The sequence below is a fragment of the Mustela lutreola genome, chromosome X (genome assembly GCF_030435805.1).
Source record: "Mustela lutreola isolate mMusLut2 chromosome X, mMusLut2.pri, whole genome shotgun sequence".
Taxonomy (NCBI): Eukaryota; Metazoa; Chordata; class Mammalia; order Carnivora; family Mustelidae; genus Mustela; species Mustela lutreola.
Genome location: NC_081308.1, coordinates 12054039 through 12075694, shown reverse-complemented (window position 1 = coordinate 12075694; position 21656 = coordinate 12054039). Strand labels below are relative to the sequence as shown.

General features: G+C 42.5%; 1 protein-coding gene across 1 annotated transcript in view; it reads right to left on the bottom strand.

The window, feature by feature from the left end:
* GRPR (gastrin releasing peptide receptor) overlaps nucleotides 1-21656 on the bottom strand; it is a 275794-nt gene that overhangs the window by 201152 nt on the left and 52986 nt on the right. Inside the window, exon 3 of the mRNA XM_059157743.1 lies at nucleotides 20184-20273. The gene's annotated coding sequence lies outside the window, so the exon portion shown is untranslated. The remainder of the gene's footprint in view (nucleotides 1-20183; nucleotides 20274-21656) is intronic.

Genomic DNA, 21656 nt, shown 5'->3' with positions numbered 1-21656 from the left:
AGAAAGAAGGCATATGCCACCTTATGTTAGCATTTTATTAAACAGTAGTCCTGGGATTCATTTGCATGTACTACAGACTCTGTCTGGAGCCCTGAGCCTGATTTTGATGCCTTTTGTAAAGAGGTATACTGCAGGACAAATCAGGGAAAAGAGGAAGACCGAGAGTAAGGCTGGGGTGAGCCTCATGGTGATTTCTTCTTCAAGTCCCCTTGCTTTGTTAGTGGCTCTCAATTATCACCCCAGCGTCCATATACACTCTTAGCAGAGAGAGAAGAGTCACCCCATCCTTTCCTTTTGGGTTTTAGGGAGTTCCCAAAAGAGCCAGTCGAAGAGTTGGTTATGGAAGGACCATATGGAGATGCCACTCATGGTTCTGCCCTTGTCAAATCGTCCCAGGAGAAAGCCTTGTCCATGTCGAGGCACACCAGTACCACATAGCCCTGTATCCTCCGGGCCTGCGTGACACAGACCCCATGGCCCCAGTATTGCAGGCGGGGCCTACAGTGGTCCAGCTCCGAGTTCTGACAGAGACTAACTCCTATGATCAAAAAGTGAGGAATAGGGGTAGACATTATGAACTCAGCAAAACTGACTCCAGGCCTTGAACATGAAGCAAATGTTGAAAAGCAAATACAACTTTTGTGTCCGGGCCTCCCTCACACGGTGGGCTGAATAACGGCCCTTCCTCAAGATGTCCATGACTTAATACAGACAACCCGGGCATATGTTACCCTGCATAACAAAAGGGATTTTGTAGATGTTATGAAATTTAGAATCTTGAGATGGGAAGACTATCCTGCATTATCTGGATGCGCCCTTTCTATTCCCAAGGATCCTTCGTAAAAAGGACACAAGAAGAGGGAGTCCCCTGATATGAGGAGGTGGAGATGCAACATGGGGGGTTAAATGGGTAGGAGAAGAATGAATGAAACAAGATGGGATTGGGAGGGAGATAAACCATAATTGACTCTTAATCTCACAAAACAAACTGAGGGTTGCTGGGGTAGGGGGGTTGGAAGAGGGGGGTGGGGTTATGGACATTGAGAGGGTATGTGCTATGCTGAGTGCTGTGAAGTGTGTAAATCTGGCGATTCACAGACCTGTACCCCTGGGGATAAAAATACATTATATGTTTATAAAAAAAATAAAAAGAAAAATTAAAATTTAAAAGAAGAAGAAGAAGAAGAAGATGAGGGAGTCAGAGAGAAAGAGATGTGAAAGCAGAAGCAGAGGAACAGAGAGAAATTGGAAGATGCTGCACTGCAGGCTTTGAAGATAAGGAAGGGAGCCAGAAGCCGAAGAATGCAGGAGGCTTCTAGAAGCTGGAAAAGGCAAGGAAACAAATTCACCCCCAGAGCAGCCAGAAGGAACACAGTCCTGCAAACCCACTTCGGACTTCTCATCTCCACCACCACAAGATAATAAATTCATGTTGTTTTAAGTTACCAAATTTGTGGCAGTGTGTTACAGCAGCCATAGGAAACTGATTCGCAACAGCCTATGCAGACAAGATGAAATCGATTTGCTCCTGGTCCCCAAGCTCCAACAACGTAAGTCCCATCTCATTTGTCACGAGAAGTCTAGGCTTTGACTGCCCCCCCCCCCCAACAAAGAAAAGGGAATCTGATCCCCTTCGTTAAGTTCCGAAGTGAAATGCAAGACTGCAGCTTGTGGCCATCAGAAGATATTATAAGTAATAATAAAACTGTAAGTTGAGGAAGGTATGAAACAGAGGTAACTGTCTTAGGCTGGGTTCCCTAGAAGCAGAATCTAAGATGAGACTTCATGAGCATGTGGTTTCTTAGAAAAGAGAGAGGGGGAGGGAAGGAAGCAGGACGGGGCAGAGGAAGGAGTGAAGTAATCGTGAGGTCTCCCTGGGAGTTTAGCTTCAACCTGACCCCACGGGGAACCTAGAGTACAGCTGCCCCGGAGGACAGTAGTATTTTGAAGGCAAAGGAGCCTGCCTTTTGTACCTTTATGCCAGTCAGTCACTGGCCATTGCCACTCAGGGGATAAGGTAACATCACTTCCCAGATGAGGAGACTCCCGTTCTATTGAGGAGAATTCTCCAGAGAAAGAGGCACTTATGGAACCATTGGCAAACAACACTCACAGCAGCTCTGGGATGGCCACAGGCCCTTAGACACCAGTCTGGGTGGGTGCCAATAGCATCCATTACAATGACTGAAACAGCTCACAACCAGTCCAAATAGCACCTCTGCCAATTTCACTGGCCTCAGCAGGGCTTGACGGAGTTAACCTTACTCATCATCTTTCCCACTTCCTTTCCATTCCACCAAGACAAATGTCTTTGATCTGGCTCTTCTCCCTGAAATCAGAGGTCCCAGAGACATTTCTTTCTCTATTAAAGATTTTTTTTCTTTTTTTATTTGACAGACAGAGATCACAAGCAGGCAGAGAGGCAGGCAGAAAGAGAGAGGAAGGGAAGCAGGCTCCCCGCTGAGCAGAGAGCCCAATGCGGGGCTCGATCCCAGGACCCTGGGATCATGACCTGAGCTGAAGGCAGAGGCTTTAACCCACTGAGCCATCTAGGCACCCCAGGGTTCACTTCCCTTTTACAGCCCTTCACTCCTCCTTGGGGAGGTGAAGATTAGTCCTCCACTTTATTCCAGCCATACACAAACATCACCATGAGAGTAAGAATCGACATGCAGGCACTGAGATCTATAGCCCCTTCTTAGGGAAGAACGAATCATCAGGAGGTGTTAGTCATACTTTAGGTGGCAACCCATTAGCAGTCCTGAGAAAAAAACAAATGAAGAAGGGTAGATCAGAAAAGATCAAAATTCATTTCAAACAATAGATGAACATATTGTTTCATGGAGCAAATCTTTGTTCCAGTTATGTCTTCATATATATATGTATATATATACATATATATGTATATTCCAACATTTGGATGTGCAGGGTCATGACACATTTCTTACTATAGATAGGAATCAAAAAAAAGTTGGGGGGGCACCTGGGTGGCACAGTCTGTTGAACGTCTGACTCTTGGTTTCAGCTCAGGTCATGATCTTGGGGTCATGGGATGGAGCCCCAAGTCAGACTCTGTGCTCAGCATGGAGTCTGCTTGAGATTCTCTCTCTCCCTCTGCCCCTCCTACTTGTGTGCACACACACTCTCTCTCTCTCTAAAATAAATGAGTCTTAAAAAAAAAGTTGAGGGGGAAAAAAAACCCTCACCAATTTAAACACTCATTCTAATCCAGACTTCTTGATGTCACTGGAGGTTTAGAAGTCTCCATTTAGGGGCGCCTGGGTGGCTCAGTGGGTTAAGCCTCAGCTGTCGGTTCAGGTCATGATCTCAGGGTCCTGGGATCCAGCCCCACATGGGGCTCTCTGCTCAGCCGGGAGCCTGCTTCCCTCTCTCTCTCTGCCTGTCTCTCTGCCTACTTGTGATCTCTTTCTCTGACAAATAAATAAATAAATAAAATCACTTTAAATAAATAAATAATAGAAGTCTCCATTTATTGTTGTGGGTTTTTGTGTCATGTCTATGACAGAGAATGGTCCACTTGGGTATTTATTTTTCCCCAAATGACACAACTCTCAACTCCACTCCATGTCCTAAAGGTGAACTGATCTCTACTTCTCTACAAAGGCTGCTTAAAGCTGTGAAAATATAACATTATGGGTAAAAGTGTGTAGAACTGTGTCCCCTAAAATGATATGCTCTAGTTTTAAATCTCAGTGCCTGTGACTGTGATGGTATTTGGAGATACAGTCTCTGCAGATGTAATCAAGTTAAAATGGGGTCATAATGGGTCAGGGTGGACTTCAACCCAGTGACTGGTATCCTTACATAACAAGAGGGAAATGTGAACACAGAAACACATAGGGGGAACATCAGTGGACAACAGAAGCAGCTACTAGAGTGATGTGTCTACAAGGCAGAGAATGCCCAGGATTGCTGGCAACAACCAGAAGCTATGAAGTGGCAGAGAAAGATTCTTCCATGGAGCCCTGCTCCAGAAAACTAGCCCTGCTGACACCTTGATGTTGGACTTCTAGTCTCCAGGACTGCGAAAGAATCAGCTTCCATTGTCTTAAACCACTCAGTTTCTGGTAATATATTATGGCAATCCTAAGTAATTAATACGTGGCTTTTCCTACTTCTACCCTCTGCACTGACTTTTCAAAGATCTTAGGAAATACTTACATGCACCTGCTTAAATATTCATAAAACATCTCTGAAAAGATAACCAAGAAACTTACAATACTGGTTGCCTTTGAGAAATGAACTGGATACCGCAGGATAAGGCAGAAAGACTTTTTACTATTTGGATTTTAAAGATTTTATTTACTTATTCATTTATTTATTGAGACAGAGAGAGCAGGGGCAGGGCAGAGGGAGACAAATAGAGACCATCTCAAGCAGACTCTGTACTGAGCTTGGGCTCCACACGGGGCTTCATCTCACAACCCTGAGGATCACGACCTGAGCCAAAATCAGGAGTCAGAAGCTTAACCGACTGAGCCACCCAGGCACCCCACCCTTCTGAATTTTAAAGATTATTATTATTTTTTTTTTTTGAGAGAGAGAGAGAGACTGGGAGAGCGTAGGTAAAAGTGGGGTGAGAAGCAGAGGGAGAAGCAGACTCCCCACTGAGCAGGGAGCCCGACCTGGGGTTGGATCCTGGGACCTGAGCTGAAGGCAGCCCCTCAACTGACTGAGCCACCCAGGTGCCCCCCAACCAGTCTGAATTTTAAGCCGTGTGATATAGTATCTATTATAAGGACAAAATAAGGGTGGCCTGGTCTTTCTTTCTCTCTCTCTCTCTCTCTCTCTCACCCACTCTGTCTCTCTCTCAAATAAATAAATAAAATCTTTTAAAAAAAAGAACAAAATAGGGGCACCTGGGTGGCTCAGTGGGGTAAAGCCTCTGCCTTCGGCTCAGGTCATGATCGCAAGGTCCTGGGATTGAGCCCCTCATCAGGCTCTCTGCTCACTGGGGAGCCTGTTTCCTCCTCTTTCTCTGCCTACTTGTGATCTCTGTCAAATAAATAAATAAGTCTTTTTAAAAAAGAGAGAACAAAATAAAAATTTGGAAAATTTATGACTTAAACTTGACATACCTAGCAATCTTCTTCTTCTCCCCATAGATCACTGCTGATGAGAACGCATTCCATTTTTTTAAACAAAAGGGTAAAGCCTTGGGGCACTTGTTGGTTGGGCATCTGCTTTCAGCTCAGGTCATGATTCCAGGGTCCTGGGATTGAGCCCTGCGTCAGGTTCTCTTCTCAGCACGGGGTCTGCTTCTCCCTGCCCTTCTGCTGCTCCCCCTGCTTGTGCTCTCTCTCTCTCTGTCAGATAGATAAATAAAATCTTAAAAAAAAAATAGGGTAAAGTCTTAAGAAGATGGATTTCCCTCTTTCACAGAGAATCCATGGTTCATGCCATTTCCCTTTTGTACCACAAACACAGGAAGGCTAACTGTTCAGTCTTCTGAGAGAGAAGGAAAGAGAGAGAGAGAGAGAGCATGAGCATGAGGAGGGGGAGGGGTAAAGGGAGAGGGAGAGACAAAATCCTCAAGCAGATTCCATGCTGAGTGCAGAGCCCGACATAGGCCTTGATCTCATGACCCTGACATCATGACCCGAGCCAAAACCAAGAGTCGATGCACCGACTGAGCCACAAAGCTGCCCGTAGCTGTCCAGTCTTATCCAGAAATATCTTTAGTCACCTGCCTCTCTCTTTCAAGCTATTTGCTTGAAGATAGAAAGGTAAATGCTGGCAGCTGAAATAATGTCGTTCTCCATGATATTCCTTAATTACTGACTTAAATGAAGAGCCATCGTTACAGTTCCTCATTTAAAGACATCTCTTATGAGCCGATAATTCACATGGATGACTTTAGAACAAACTCATCAGACAGTTTGAGACTGAATCTAACAAGGTATGCTATGCGTAGTGAATTATATCATTTGAAGTGTTGGACAAAATGGGCCCGAGGGTCTTTCAACATGAAAGCCTCCAGTGGAGGGGATGCAGTGTAACTCGGGCCCTTCAGCAAAACACGCCTGTAAGACAACTCTACACAATATAGTGATCAATGCATATTTTATGAATCAAATCAAATTAAAAGGCTAAAATGAAGAACGAGACGAGACTTCAGAATTCTCAGGCCTGTTTCTTCTGTAATGTTCTAAAGATGAACAGCAGACTCTATGGGTTGGAAAACTGACTTCACTTGGCCATGATTTTTCTAGGCTTCAATTTCCTCACCTGAAAAAGAGAGCCGTCATAACATCTGCCTCTCAGCGCTTGTTGAGGAGATCAACCGAAGTTCAGTAATACGGAGTAGCTGAGACGGGGGTTCTGCTTGGTTCCCTGCAGCGCTCCGTCTTCTTCCAGCTGGATTCCCAGCTGAAAAGAATGTTGGCTACCCCAGCCACCCCCTTCTCTGCAGAACTGCCCCGGGTTGAGTAGCCATCCCCTCCTTGAAGTTACCGTCCACCCCATGGCCCACAGGCAACAACCAACCCATATGGGATGCAAAAGGGACCCTCTCCTCTCAAGGCAGGAATAACTCAGAGGTATGCCTTGCATTTCAGAGCCTCTCTTTAAGGAAAGGCGATCACTCCCTTGTTCAGCTTCCTCATTCCTTTCCCTTCTTGCTTTCCTCCCTTCTCACAGGTTATTGCTGAGGAACACCCCCGCAGTACTTCCCATACACCTGACTTTCTACCTCAGGCTCTACTTCTAAGGAACCCAAGCTAAGAGCGCAGGCAAAGAGTTTCAAAGTTAAGTGTATAGAGTCGATCCTTTTCACTGTTATTACCTGATCATTCAAATTTAGGGCAAGCACAAAATCAAGGACCTCTAACATGCTCTAATCCAACCCAAAGGCTTACATAGCAGAGTGACGATATATTGTCCCAAAAGAAAGAAAATTACTTGAATGAGTTTACTCCCAATGTGACACTGAGGACATAAATAAGAAGCCAGAAAGAGCTAGACTAGCCCCACTTAGGTTTTGTTTTTTTTTTTTTAAACTAGAGACCTGGTGGTGTAACGCCTAAAATTAGTATTATGTGCTGCCTTGACATCTGGTAAAATCAGAAAACGGCTGACATACGAGATCCTCTCCCGAGTCTGCTCTGGGGGATAATGACCTCTAGCCAAACGATTCTCCTTAGACAGAGACTGAGCGCAGCTCCTGCATCTCCCTGAGCGGTGGGCTGCATTTCCCTGCCAGCCTTTAGAACTATCCAAATGAGCCAATCACATCCTCCCACAGGAACCAGGGGTCACCTCACCCTCTTGACACCGAAAAGCCTGCCTCTCACAGCCCCGCTGGCTGCTGACTCTGCTCCTGAATGCAGCCCCCATGTAACCCTACATGGCATGTGGCACTGTCCTCCCCCGGACTGAATATATGTGACCCATAAGCTGCTGTCCATCTCATCTACCCAGTGCTGGGTGTTGCGTGTTCAGCCGTCCCCAGAACCCTAGAGTGGAAAATTCCTCCCTCACCGGTGGGGTGAAAAGGAGGCAATTAAAACAGACCCCTATTATCAGGGCTTGTAAGAATTCTTACAGCTTTTTTAAACTTCGCCATTGTTTTGTTAGACAAACGGAGAATTTTATATTTTCATATATGAAATTGAAAAACGGTGTCTGTGTGTGTGTGTGTGAGAGAAAGAGAGAAAGAAGATTAGGGTTGGAGAGGTTGGGAGACTGTCTCTGTAGCAGACACAGGGAAGAGGCAGGCCCTGTACGTGCGCGAGGGGAGGGGGCGGATGAGGCCGGGCTCGGCTCCGGCCAGAGGAAATGAACAACTTGAAGCTGAGACGAAGACGCAGCCCAGGTCGAAGCACCACGGCTTCTTGTTACACCAAGGTGCTTCCTGTTGGAACAAAAACTCAAATTCAGTGGGAGGAGACCGGTGCTCAAAGGTGAAGGAAGTACAGGCACTGGGGCAGAAAGGAAAGATCAATGAGGAGCTGGTGAAAAACCCATTGTTTGCAAGAAATCCTGACACTGGTCCTTATTCATGCAGAATTTGAGGGATGAGGTATGGTTTCTCTCAAGACTTTTAGCTAAGGTCATCAAAACTGTTGGCTGCCGGGGCGCCTGGGTGGCTCAGTGGGTTGAAGCCTCTGCCTTTGGCTCAGGGCATGATCCCAGGGTCCTGCGATCGACCCCGCATCGGGCTCTCTGCTCGGCGGGGAACCTGCTTCCTCCTCTCTCTCTCTGCCTGCTTGTGATTTCTGTCTGTCAAATAAATAAATAAAATCTTAAAAAAAAAAAAATGGTTAGAGGGAGGGGATCGTTGTTAAAGACACAAGTAAAATACATGAGCACACAGACTGAGTCACAGTACTCATGGACCAGGAGGAAGGGGAGAAGCAGTCAAAAAAGGGATGAAGGTGATTGTTCAGCCTCCTGAAAGGTAGGGAGGTTAACCTGAGCTTTGAGGATGAGTTGGATTTAAGTAGACACAGAAAGCATGGGCACCTGGGGGGCTCAGTGGGTTAAGCCTCTGCCTTCAGCTCAGGTCAGGATCTCAGGGTCCTGGGATAGAGCCGCACAACAGGCTCTCTGCTCAGTGGGGAGCCTGCTTCCCCCTTCCCCCACCCCGCCTCTGCCTGCCTCTCTGCCTACTTGTGATCTCTGTCAAATAAATAAATAAAATCTTTACAAAAAAAAAAAAAAAAAGCATTCCACACATCCATACAATATTGGAAATGTGCATGCAATTCAGCAAATATTCATTAATTACTGAAAAAACAAAAAACACAAGCATCAACATCACAATGGTTGCCTTTTTTTTTTTTTTTAAAGATTTTATTTATTTACTTGAGAGAGAGACAGTGAGAGAGAGCATGAACGAGGAGAAGGTCAGAGAGAGAAGCAAACTCCCCATGGTGCTGGGAGTCCAATGTGGGACTTGATCCCGGAACTCCAGGATCATGACCTGAGCCGAAGGCAGTCGTCCAACCAACTGAGCCACCCAGGCGTCCCAATGGTTGCCATTTTAATTTGGCCGACTCCCCACTTGAGAGAGACATTTTTGGTTACAAGTGACCCCCAAAAATCCAATTTAACTTCATTCAAATCATAAAAACTACAACTAAGTGGTCCCACAGTATTTCTTCATTCAGGTAAGACTTGACCCTGCAGCTCATGCAATGCCACCAAGGACCTGGTTTCTTCTAGTTTCTTCTCAGCCTTCCATGGCATTGGCTCCACATTCAGGGCTTTCATGCCGATCCCCTGGCTAGCCCCTCACCATAGCAAAAGGACAGCTCAAGCCCAAACCTCACATCTTCACACCAACTCACTAGGATGACAGCTGTTCTCTTTCTCCAGCCCCTGCCTATCTTTCAGCCCCGTTCTAAATCGTGTTGTCACTTGCTCTCTGCAGTCCACTTCCACTGGTCTATTTCCAGCTCATCAAATACGCCATCTTACTTCTATCAGAGCACACGGATTTCCGTGGTGTAGTCTTCCTCCTCTTTGCCTGGTTCACGTACACTCAAACTTCAGCTCCCAGCTAGCTTAAATCTTAGGACATAAAGTTAGACCACCTTGTCATCCCCACCTACCAGACAAGGTCAGCCCCTGGTATACGCTCTCGATACACAGTGTTTGTCTCTTCCACAAGAACAGAAACCACGTCTGGTTTTATTCACCATTGTATCCCCAACATCAAGTGTCTGAACAGTGGGAACTCAATAAATATTAGTTGGTTGGATGGATAGATGAACTTGACTTTGAAACCTGGCCATGTAACTAATTAGGTATGTAACCTTCAGCTTTTTTGAGATTCAGTGCTCTCAACTGTGAAATGAAAAGGTTGGACTAGTTGACCTTTAAGATCTTTTCTGAATTTAAAACACTGAATCCATAAGGTGCTACTGGCAAATATAACTGCAGGTATCGTGAAACCAAACTAAAAAGTGATGCTTTTGGTTACTCTGCTATCCTTTTGCAAATTTTTTTTTTTCTTTTTAATCTAATTCTGACTTTGTGTGGTCTCGTGCGGTAGTTAGCAATCTGGAGAAAATAGTATCCTACAACTGTTACCAAGCAGCTGGAATTGCCGGATAGTTAATACAAGTCAGAAAAAGACAGGCTGACATTCTAGGAAAATGTTAAATGAAATGCTACTGAGAGCATTTTACATGTTCCTTTCCCCACCTTACCCCACCCCAAAATCAGCAATATTCAGAGTAAAGGGTTGATTTGATTAAATGCACAGTTAAAAACAGAATTTCCATCTTTGAGTGATGCTTAATACAGAACATTATGATACTGAAATAGTTTTATTTTGAATTTATAAAATAGCCTTATTGTACTTAAATTCATAGAAATTCGATTAGATCCTAAATATATTTTCATTCAGGGTCCAATTCATAACCATCTATTTGTGCATTTAAAAAGAAAATACAATTCATCTTTTCACTTGACACGCCTAGGAAGCACAAGATAAAATTTCCTAACTGCTCCCCCATTCAACATCTGGATCTGAACTATAATCTGCCTATAAATAAGAAATGAGAATTTTGATCAGGCAGCTTTTGCAATCTGTTCAAAGCAGTCTGGGAATACTTGATTGCATAACAAATCTCCAAGTAAATTAAGTGGTGTTAAGACAGTTTAACTACCATAAAATATTTTATTATATTCTATATCCCCTTAAAAATTTATACTTTCTAATGAAGTGATACAGCCAGAGTCCTGGTAAAGAAAAAGCACTATATGGAACCGTCCCTGTAAAAAGAAACTCCCCTTTCTGAGAAAACCGAGGCCCTATTACTCCTTACATTTCCTCTTCTATGTGGCTGGGGTGGGAACTGGCTAATTGTTCCCCAAAACCAATTGCATTTCCTCCTTGGCTCCCAAGTAGACTACATTCCCAACCTCCTGACCAACGGACTATAGACAGGAAGTCCTCATCACCGCATTTCCAGGCCCAGCCTACAAAGCCCTCCCAAATAATCCGCGACCCTCTTTCCTTGTTCATGAAGTTCATGATGGCTGAGATAGGTCTGCCTTGTTTTCTGAACACTGTGTGGGGTAGAGCCTCTCTCCAATGTCTCATATTTTCTTTTTTTTAAGATTTATTTATTTACTTTAGAGAGAGAGAGCAGGGGGAGGAGCAGAGGAAAAGAGACTCCTCAAGCAGACTCCCTGCTGAGCGTGGAGCCCAAAGTGGGGCTCCATCCGAGGACCCTGAGACCACAACCTGAGCTGAAATTAAAAGTCAGACGCACAACGGATGAGCCACCCAGGCACCCCCACTTTCTCATATTTTCAACCACATTAGAGCTAGCAAAGAGGGACTGCATTATCTCATCTCTCATTCTTAAGTCTCTTAAGCTTCAGAGCACAGCACACTACCAAACCCACAGAATGATTTTTTTTTTTAAAGGTGACATGAGTTTATCATTTTGTTTTAATAGATTTTCGCCACTATGGAAACATAATGGCTCAGGACCAGAGCAAATTAATCTCAGTGATGGGTCTTGTTATCAATTTTGGTTTTATCAGTCATCATCAAATGATCACACAGTGTTCCCTCTTTAACCAAGTTAGGATCTACATTCAGCTGCTAGTTATGGAGACCACAGATAAAAATGGTTTAACTAAGACAGATGTTTATTTCCCTCTCCATGTAAAAGAAGTCTATAGCTAAGCAGGGAAGCTCCACGGTATCATCCTGGACTCAGTCCCCTATTATATTTCTATTCCTTCAATATTAGAGTATGACTGCCATCCTCAAGTTCACCTCGTGTTCCATAATGGCCACTGGGGATCCACTCATCATGTCTGTGTTCCAAGCAGGATGAAGGGGAAGGACTGAAACGTATAAAGTTCATATGCCAGCTGTGCGCCCCTTTCGTAGACAAACAAACCAAAAAATCCCACCTTTTTCTAGGAAGTCCTACTGCAGGCAGACAATTTCACCCTCCAACTCACTGGCAATACCTTGCTACACAGGAGAATGAGAAATTAATTCTTTTGGGGCATCTGGGTGGCTCAGTGGGTTAAGCCGCTGCCTTCGGCTCAGGTCATGATCTCAGGGTCCTGGGATCGAGTCCCGCATCGGGCTCTCTGCTCAGCGGGGAGACTGCTTCCCTCTCTCTCTCTCTGCCTGCCTCTCCGTCTACTTGTGATTTCTCTCTGTCAAATAAATAAATAAAATCTTAAAAAAAAAAATGAATTCTTTTAGCTGTGCAGGAAAATGCCCCAATTGTTTTAATAGAAGAAAGGGATAAATATTTCCTCTAGAAGCAGGTATTCTTTTATAGCCATTTCTTAGGTTTGGTTCTGAAAAGAAAGTTTTAATTAAAAAAGACTGACAAGATGTTTCCTGTGCTACCCAATGAATGTGCATTCTATTCATGAGAGCTATTGACCGAACTCAGTTGCAATTATTCCATAAATTTGCAGATATTGTTTATTGATTGCCTTGTCTATATAACCTATTCATTTTGTACTTTCTTTCCTCTCTGGGCAAAATTAATTTTTTTTTCATTATATAAGAGGCCTTCTAGGCTATCTGCCCAGCCTACCAGCTCCCCTTGGTGAGAACTGCTCTCCCAGGTAAGAGTGGTCCCTGAGGGGCGCCTGGGTGGCTCAGTGGGTTAAAGCCTCTGCCTTCGGCTTGGGTCATGATCTCAGGGTCCTGGGATTGAGCCCCGCATTGGGCTCTCTGCTCAGCGGGGAGCCTGCTTCCCCCTCCTCCTCTGCCTGCCTTTCTGTCTACTTGTGATCTCTCTCTGTGTCAAATAAATAAATAAAATCTTTAAAAAAAAAAAAAAAAAAAGAGTGGTCCCTGAATCATATTTATGACTACCTAACCTGCCAGCTGGCCCTTAAATATTGGGTCACGGGTAGAGATTTACTGAAGCCGAGCAGACCTGGTTCTCTCTTATGAGAACGGATCTGGGATCAAATTCGCAAATTCACAAGTCAGTCTCCCCTGGCCATCTGAACAAAGGACATGGAAATTCAGAAATGACAGCGGTGCACATCTTCTGCCATGCTTATGCCAAGATAGTGTTGTCTGCAGACATCTCCCCAAACATATCCAAACAGATGAGCTGGAAGGACCACTAAAAGCTGGTATACCTAGCATCAAGGGCTTACCCTTACTTTTATGACCTAACCAGTACAATCCCGAACCTCTCCATCTGTGGTCTTTCTGTATAGTATACGAAAGCATGAAATTTACTGATTTTTCAAAAATCCCATCCCTATCCCTAGTGCATATTTCTTTGAGTACGTATCTGTTACTTCCCCCCAGTAGAGGCATCCTGCCTGCTACAAGTTATCACAGGTTATAAAGGGATAAAAATCGTGAAAGGGGTTGGGCTATTGGTTTGGCTTGTTAGATGCTATCTGAGAAAGAGAGTTCAACGGAGGTGCTACCTTGTGCTAGGGCTTGCAACTGCACAGATGATTAAAATGTGGACCCGGGCCAGGAATTTATAATTTGCTATTATAAGTGACTCTTGGTCAACCCCAGTATTGTTTATGTACATAAGTCATATCTAGCAAGAAGGAGCTCAGATCTCTCACATGGAAGATGACTCACGGGGGGAGATGAGAAGCGGGAGATGATTCCATTGATTTCTTAGAAGAAGGAAACCCTTTCAAAGGTTTTTTTTCTCCTCTCTAACCAGATTTTCCCTACTCCCCTGTTTTTCTGCCTCTGTATAGATAGCTCCACGGAAGAGGGCATGAAAAAGAATGCCAAAGCAAAGTAAACAAAAGAAAAATATCTATACATAACTATTTTTAGGTAGTTTTCAAATCAAAAAGCTCAGAATTATGCCAGGTTACGAAAGCCTAAAAAACTTTTAATGCAGACACATTAAAAAAAGAGCAATCCTTTTTCTTCGTCTTCCCTTTTCACTCTGATTTGCTTTTCTCTTAAAAAAATTAAAAAAAAATTGAATTCCCTGCCTTCTGGAACTTTTTACCAGCAGGCGGTGAGAAATCATATAAATTGCTGGAAATGAATGGTAACAGTCAGTCATTTCTTTTATAATGAACCATTAGATTGGTGTATTTGCATGTATCATTAAGATTTATTGCAAATTCTCTAATGGAATGACAATGTTAGAGATATAGTCTGTCTAATACAATTAGCATGTAGACTTCTGGGGCAAAATTACTATACATTTTCCTTGGAGAAGAAGAAATTATGTATCTTCTGCCATGAAAATACCAGTGAGAATAAAGAAGCTATTCCAAATGCTTTTGTCCAATTTTGCCATTTTCCTATTGTAACAAAATTCTTATGAATTTCACATTACCTGGTGAATCTTCTGGAGTGAATTTTTTTTTCAATATAGAACACGAGATAATCAAGATTAGGAGTATTATCTTTTATTCACTAATGGAAAAGGCAAATGCTTTATGGGTACAATTATCAGCGAAGGCCAATGTTAGGTTGCCACAAAAAAAACTGTAGTAAACTACAATTTAATTTTAATTTACAATTTTTCCTGAGTAAAGTCTCCTTGTGGCAGATGAGAGCTGGGACTAGGTACAAACTTTAAAAGGGGATAGGACAAGAAGTGAAGCCTTGTTCAGAGATATACATGGGTCCATCCCAACCCCGAGGCTGGTTTTCAAGAGCTTCTGGTGCCAGATTTAATTTTCACACCTATTCTCATCAGTACTTGGAGCTATTGGTCATACACCGCCCTCATCCCCAGTGGAAGGCCTCCCCAGTGAATACTGCTCCCTTCTACTCCTTGAAATGACATAACTTTCCCATCACTCTTTGCATTGTTGTCACAGCTCCCTTGGCACCTGAATCACTCCAGGGAACCCATAAAACCATATGGAAATCAAATCCAATGTGACTCTACATCTGGAAGAGTTTGGGAAATACTTCCCCAAGCCTGTAGTTTTATACTGATTTTTTTTATACTAAGTGAATCTAAGGCTTTTGGAGACTGTATTTTTTAACCACAACATTAATTTAACATATTAAATATTATGCTTATAGTCTATAGAAAGGAAACGTTAAAAAGAGGGGAGAGAGCTGGATGCAAAACCCAGTGGCTTTAACATGTATTTTTTAAAATGAATAACTCAAATCTGCCTCCTGGCATCAGAAAAACATTGTAGAATATTTTCCAGAGGTGAATTTTGGTTATTTGAAATTGAGTGATATGAGGGGTTTCAGTTATATCCAAGTGTATCATTATAAATGGAGTATGGCTAACTCAGGGGGTGCCAGAACCCTAAAGGAAAGAAAATATTAAAGAAATATATGTGGTTTAGGGACGCCTGGGTGGCTCAGTTGGTTAGGCAGCTGCCTTCGGCTCGGGTCATGATCCCAGCATCCTGGGATCGAGTCCCACATAGGGCTTCTTGCTCAGCGGGGAGCCTGCTTCTCCCTCTGCCTCTGCCTGCCATTCTGTCTGCCTGTGCTCGCTCTCTCCCCCCCTCTCTCTCTGATAAATAAATAAAATTTAAAAAAAAAAAAAAAAAGAAATATATGTGGTTTATTACACATTCAGAAGCTTTGAAAATTTCTTTCTAAGTTGTACTTGAAATGTCTACGGCATACTTTATTATAAATGAAGAAATAGAGTGTGAAATTATGTGAATTACTGAGTGGCCAATCAATTTAAGTACATAAAGTGGAATATTCACTGAACCGGTTAGATAGTGTTACTAGAGACAGAGCCATCGTGGAACGCATATACTTTGAAAACAATCCTGAAGGGTGTAAAACCATGTTGATCATCGCTTTCTGCAAATATTCTCCCAAATGTTACATCCAAGTAAATGACCTAGAAGGACCACAGAGAGCTGGTGACTCTACTGTCAGGTGCTTTCCAAACTACTCTTTTATGATAATGACCCAACCAATTCGATCTGAAACCTTTCTCTCTCTGGTCTCTTCCATATGGCTCACTGAAATCAACATGCGATTTAGGAACTTTCTTTTGTCTACCTCATCCCCAGGCCCACCGTTATCTCCGGTGCATATTCCTGAGCGTGTGTTTCCTTATTCACTTGTGCATTTATTGAGGGATCTGTAAGCAACCTGAGGACAGGGACTGTATGCAGTTCATCTCGGTATCTTCAGTGCCCGAGACAAGGCTGGTATCCAGCAAATGTCTGATGATAGCCTAGTTATGAATCTCAGGCATTTATTTATGTTGGGATCTCGGGCAGTAAATGGAAATCTCTGAGGCTCACGTCTCCTCATCTGTCAAGTGGGAATTAAGGATAATGCTTGCTTACATCATGGAGTTATTTTTAGAAATAACGGTGTCAGAATATTTGGTTTTTATAATGTTGTCATCATTGTTATTACTATTATTATTCTCATCGTGAATTCTCAACTATTACCCAAGAAGAGTGACTGGCTCGGTCCTCTCAAATGTACATGACCAAATTTAAAATTGAAAGATGAAACCTGACTCATGAGAAGATAATAATGGGCTGTATGTTCTTTACTGGAAAATGTGTGTTAGCAGCAAGAGCCCTGTTTGTTATCATTCAGACACGGATACACAATGAGTATGCAGGAATAATTGCAGTGTATCCATGGCTACAAAAAAAGTTGTCAACACCCATTGTTCTATTTATACCTTGGGAGACATGTCACCGCATTTCTATAAATAGAGTAGAAATTAATTCAACTCAACACTGATCATGGGCCAGCCTGCGGTCCTCTGAGGAATAAGGGAACTGGACTTGAGTGTAATGGGGGAATACATAATTTAGCGGATGTAATGGGCCATATGTCTAGAAAGAGTCAACACAGCAAAGAAGAAAGTAAGTTTATAAAGGCAAATGAGGCTTCCTAAGGTCTTCAGCAAGCGACTGCCTGGGGAAGAGGGACCCTGAGAAGCTGAGCTACCTTATGCCCCAGTTTCTCCTGACCGTTCATTCAGTTGAGACACAAAACAAAATGATGCCTGGGAGGTTTCAGATTCAACATGGCAGGAAAAATGATTTTCTAGTAAGGCTAAGAGGTCAGAAAGAATTAGAGGGGAGATGACAGCAAATGAGAGATGGCTGTAAAATTTTGAAAGCTGGGAAGCAGATGGCTAGGTGGTAAATGACTTAGCATAAAGCGAAAACGTAGGTGTCCATGAGGATTCAGGGGCAGGTCGCGGCGGCAAGAAAAAGTCAATTTGAGCTGCAGAATCCCAGGGACACTCAGAAACTGGCAGGACCAGGTGTTTCTGAAGGTTTCCTGGCAGAAGGCCAAAAAATAGCCATCGCTGAGGGCAGGAGTGCTGTACTAAAACCAGAGGGATTACTTGAGTTATTATGTTCCGAACAGTGATAGGCTCCCAACCCCTTCTCCTACTTGGCTCTGAGAATACCAGCAGCCGCTCACTTCCTTCCCAGATAAGATCATGATCCCTGAGAAAGCACTCACACATCTAGCATATGGGGTTCTCCAGTGCAACATCCAAGCCCCCTCTTAATCAACATATAGTAAGGTCCATCAACTGTCAAGCCCAACTAATGTACAGTTTCCACTAAACTAAGCTTTAAAGTGTTTCACTCCTAGACTGTCAAGAATTTTTATTTAAAGAAAGTCTGTAACACAGAAGACAAAGAACCAAAATGGAAAGGGGGAAAAAAAAAAAAAAAAGAACTCAAAGAAGACAAAAACAATGCAGAGAGTAGAGATAAACTATACCTCACTATAAATAATATCCCAAAACAGTAAAAGAAATTACATGATCCAAGGAACAAGAACAGCATTCTATACAAAAAAAAGAAAAGAAAGAAAAAAAAAAAAAGTCTAAGAAGCAATAAAGAGTTCTTTGAAATTAAGATATAACAGAAAATAAATCAATGGAGAAGTTATAAGATAAAGTGGAAGAAATTTTACAGAGAGCTAAATAGATAGAAAAAGAAAGAAATGGAAAATGCAAGAAAAAAAGATAAGAAAATATGAGGATCAATCTATAAGGTTCAAGATTGTATTGTAAGAGTTCTGGAAAGAAAGATAAAAATGAAGAGGAGAAAACAATTAAAAAAAAATAATTAAAATCTCCCAGAACAGAATAAGGGGCCCGGCTAGTGCCTAAGTACCTTAAACTTGCTAAGGTATTACTATAAAATTTCCGAACACTAGGTATATGGGGAAGAGTCTAAAATCTTCCAGAGGAAAAATACAACTCACAAATAAAAGCTAAAGAAGCAGACTGTCTAAAAGACAGTGGCATGATGCTATCACAATTCTGAAAAAAATAGTTTTGACATTGGACTCTATATACAAGCCATCTCATCAATCTGTTTCGATGGTAGTTTAAAAATATTTTCAAACATGTAATGTCTCAAAAACATGTAAGGTCTCAAAACCTGGGGTGTTGCTATTTATATTTATTATTTCTTTTTATTTTTTATTCTTATTTCTTATTGGATATATATATTTAGTCTTCGTCTCAGTCCGGGCTCTGAGTCCTCAAACCCTTGGAATTTCCTGTGATGAGAAAGATAAAGGTGTCATTCGTTATGTTAATGAGGTGACTTTTGGAAAGGACCTAAGGATGAGGGCTGGAGCCAATCGTGTGATCCAAGGAGTAGAACTTTCAGTCCCACCCCGGCTAATCTCTCGGGAGGGAACTGGAGAAGCTGGAGACTGGTGTTCAATCACCAATGACCAATGATTTCAGCAACCATATCTATGTAATGAAGCCTCCATAAAAAGCCAAAAGGACAGTTCTGTAGATAGGGTCAAAGTTGAGTTGAATTGTAGGACACCCAGCTGGTGTTGAAGAGTGACTTGGTAGGGTAGAAACCCCACCTCCATGTTGGAATTGGGTATCAGAATTAGTAGATGTGCCCCACCAAACTGAGGGAGTAAACTAAGAAGATAAAGGGCCAAGAAAAGGCATCACACAGAGGAGAGAGTAGAGAATGCTCTTTCGCCAGGATGAGGGTGAAGAAAATCCCACACAGCTAAGAAGTGAACTCAGGGAATCACTGATTCATATTGGAGAAAAGAGGACGAAGGCCTCCAATAACGGTAACTCCAAACAGAAAACAAAACTGTGGATTACAGCATATGTTTGGTGTACTCAGAGGGGACCAACACCTCTGGCTGAGTGTTTGGGGATGAATTAGGGAAAGATAAGTAGAAAGCTAGGCCGAGAATTATGCAATCGTTAGCTCCAGAGAAAACAAATGTTTTCCAAGAAAAGAAATGTAGTGATTATATACTACATAATTTATTTCTGCATAAAAATTGCAAAGTCCTATAAGGAACAATGAATTCTGATCTAACGTTTTAAATTTTGCTCTAACAGGAACTGGAGGGTAGGATGGCATAAACATATGTGTTTTGGAACTCAGCGTGAGATGCGGAGGGGAAGTGAGGGTAAGATTTAAATCCTCAGTTTCTGTAGAAATAAATTAATAAATAAAATCAAATTAGAAAACAAATTCGAACTCTTAATGTTGATTTAAAACAAAGAGATAAATCCCAGAAAAAAAGTTAATAGAACCAACAGTGGTTGACTCTTAGAAGTGGGTGATGGGGTGGAGGAAGGTGGGGAAAGAGATGACTCATTTTCATTGAAAACTTTGTGGAACCATATAAGTTTATAGAGTTGTATGATAAAAATTAATTTTTTTAAAAGAAAGCATTGCTGTACATCTTCCTTCTCCCCCTCAGATCTACTCTTTGTCTGCTCCTCACCATTGAGCAACCTCAAAAGTTGACTCATATGGACCCCACTGACAGTCTTAGCTGAATTGGCCAAACAACAGAGAGTAGAGTCAGAGGGAAGAGTGAGACCAGGGAATTGCTGTCACAGCTCTTACCTGTGCATTGGCCCCACAGGCTGTCTACATGCTTCCAATGAAGGTCATAACTCCAGTTGGGTTGTCCACCAAGTTCTCACTCCTCTCGCACTCCACACCCAAGAGTGATGACAGCTCTAGCGATCTATACTCAAGCACCACGCTCTCCCTTAGGATTTCTCTCCACTCTCCCCAAACTTTTAAAAACACATTCTTCCTTAAAATTCTCTTCAAATTAACTAATTTGAATGGGTCATGTATTTCCTGCCTGATCTGACTAACCCAGAGCTTTAGCTACATCTGCCTCCAGATGGACTAGAAGTAACGATAGTAACATTTTCTTAACAATACATGCACATCTCTCTTCATTACCAATCTTTGGATCATGGGGTTTTCTTAAGACTTACTATTTTAGGAGCATCTGGGTGGCTCAGTTGGTTAAGAATCTTGATCTCAGCTCAGGTCTTCATCTCGGGGTTGAGAGGCATGGAGCCTACCTAAAAAAAAAAAAGAAGAAGAAGAAAAAAAATTTAAAAAAAAAAACAAAACAAAACTGTTTTGCAGTAGCCATGAGTTCACAGCTGATTTGAGAAGGTACAGAGATTTCCTATATCTCCTTGCCCCCGACACATCCACAGTGTCCTCCACTATCAATATCCTCACCAGAGTGGACATTTGTTACAACTGATGAACCCACACATTATAATCACCCCAAATCCATAGTTTACATTGTGGTTCATTCTTGGTGTTATACATTCCATTGGTTTGGACAAATGTATAATGACGGATACATGTCATGAAGAGTATTTTCACCGCCCTAAAAACCCTCTGTGCTTTGCATATTCATCATCCCCCCACCAACACACACACACACACACACACACACACACACAACCACCGGCAACCACCAATCTTTTTATTATCTCCATAGTTTTCCCTTTTCCAGAATGTCATATAGTTGGAATCCTACGGCATACAGTTCATGTTGTTTTGAGATCTTTTTCTTTCTAGTTTTATACTCATTATAGAAAAATTGGAAAATAAAGATATTAATCACTGTAATTCCACAAGCCTAAGTCAACAGATACTATTATTTTGGTGTGAAAACCTACAGCAGAGTCATGATTAGGCACCACTTCAAATGGATATTCTTTAGGTGCTGCTCCATATTTACACAGAGGAGAGGGGCTGTAAAGGAACGGCAGAATACAGGGACATTCAGCCTCTCTTAAAGGTCCCAATAAAGACTCCAACCCCCAAATGCTACACTTTGAGTTTACCATCTTCATTCACCTCCAAGCGACTTGGCAAAGTATTCCTTCCAACCATGCACAGTGCTGTGTGTGAGAGAAGTTTGGTCAATACAGTTTTCTCCAGGGAAAACTGTCACCGTTCCAATGATGCTTCAGTGCTCCAATGACCTTTTACCCACCCTGTCTCTTAGCCCCTTGTACCCTGGGATAACGGCCATGCCTTTCTTTCTGCTCTGGCTCCCAACTAAGCCTGGTAAGAGGAGATCGCTCCAACATTGGAAGCAGCAGTAAAGTGGAACTAGAACATGATTTGCAATTTTCCAGTCATCCTATAAAAACGTCAGCTTCTCTTGTTTTACGGTCCCCTCTACCAAAGTTTCTTTGCGAAGTGTTCACAAAGAGATATTAATTTTGATCCACAGCTGGTGTAAGGGGGGAAAATCAAGTAAGTGTTATAAATAAATACTTTAACTTGGAAAAACGGAATGGCCTATAGATTAATGAACCTCGCGGACGGAACATGGGGTCAGGGAAAAGGAAAAACTTGTGTAGTTGGGGAGTCAAACTCGCACTGCTGTTTAACTTTAGGCTGTTATTGCTAAAAGCGCAGGAGCAATGGTGACATCT